Raw genomic sequence first — 1,204 nt, 5'->3', positions numbered from 1 at the left:
CCTCCTTCCCTTCCTCTCCCGCTCCCGCCCCGTCCCACGGCGGCTCCCTGCTTGGGAACGCTGCTGGAGCAGCCCGGGAGGGGGAGCGCGAGCCGTCCCTCCAGGCTGGGGAAAGGCGGAGGGAATCTGCTCCTTTCGGGAAAAGTGACGAGGGTTTAAGTTTTTGCTGTTGAAAACGAGCAAATGTGAGGTCCCGGCAAACTTTCCCGCCGGCACCATCTCAGGCTCGCCGGCGAACCCTCAGCCCCGCCGGGCAGCGCCAGCAAAAAAAACCCAAAAAACCAACCAACCAAAAAAAAAAAAAAAAAAAGCCAAAACCAAAAACGCAACCACAAACACGAAAAAAAACCACACGCACACACAAAAAACCCCAAAGTGTCCGTTTTCTCCTTGCCGTGTCCATTTCTCCTCTCTCGGTAACCCGCCCCGGAGCCCTCAGGCTGCGGTGCACCGTGGGCTGGTCTACACGCTTGCATCGCCCAGTTCTCGACCGAACAGGGAGGTGCACACAGGTTGTGCCACAAGCTTTGGCGTTGTAGAGACCTTGAGGGTGAATTATCTCTCACCACCAAGAAATTGTGACTTTCAGAGCAGCTGGCACTCACCAAGGAAGATCTGAGTGAGCGGATGGTGGGTCCACCAAAAGGTGAGTGTTGGGTACGTCACAGCCAAGTTCAGTGCCGGCACCTTGCCCTGCCTCTGGGCCTCATGTAAAACTCGTGAATTCTCTGAACATCTTCCCTTTCAGGAATAAGGCAATTGTGGATTAGCTGCCCCTTAAATTATCCTAATGTCATTTTCCCTCTCTATCTCTCCAAAAACCCTGTTTGGTTCCTTCACCCAGTCTAGGGATTTCAGCAGAACAGATCCCCGTGGCTGAGGAGAACGTCCATTTGTTCCCCAGTTTAAGAACCTGGTCTGCCTTTGGCATAAATAACAAAAATGTCACTACCTTAAGATAGATTTTGCCTCACTTATTACCAGGGGAATAATTTCCTCTTAACAAAGAAAAAAAATCTTAGAAATGTCTCTCCAATGAGACATCTCTGAGTTTCAAAACCTATTGGAAGGGGAAATTACTTTTGTGTACAGTAGGAGAAATAAAAAATGTTGATTTACTTCCCTGAGTAAAAACTTGGGTTTGGGGAATATGTGCTGTTTGCCCTGATTTTCCCCCTTTGTTTTCATGCAGAAAAAATAATTT

This window comes from Manacus candei, unplaced genomic scaffold (genome assembly GCF_025592945.1).
Source record: "Manacus candei isolate 608988 ecotype Guabito, Panama unplaced genomic scaffold, ASM2559294v1 h1tg000026l, whole genome shotgun sequence".
NCBI lineage: Eukaryota > Metazoa > Chordata > Aves > Passeriformes > Pipridae > Manacus > Manacus candei.
Note: the sequence above shows the minus strand (reverse complement) of the source record.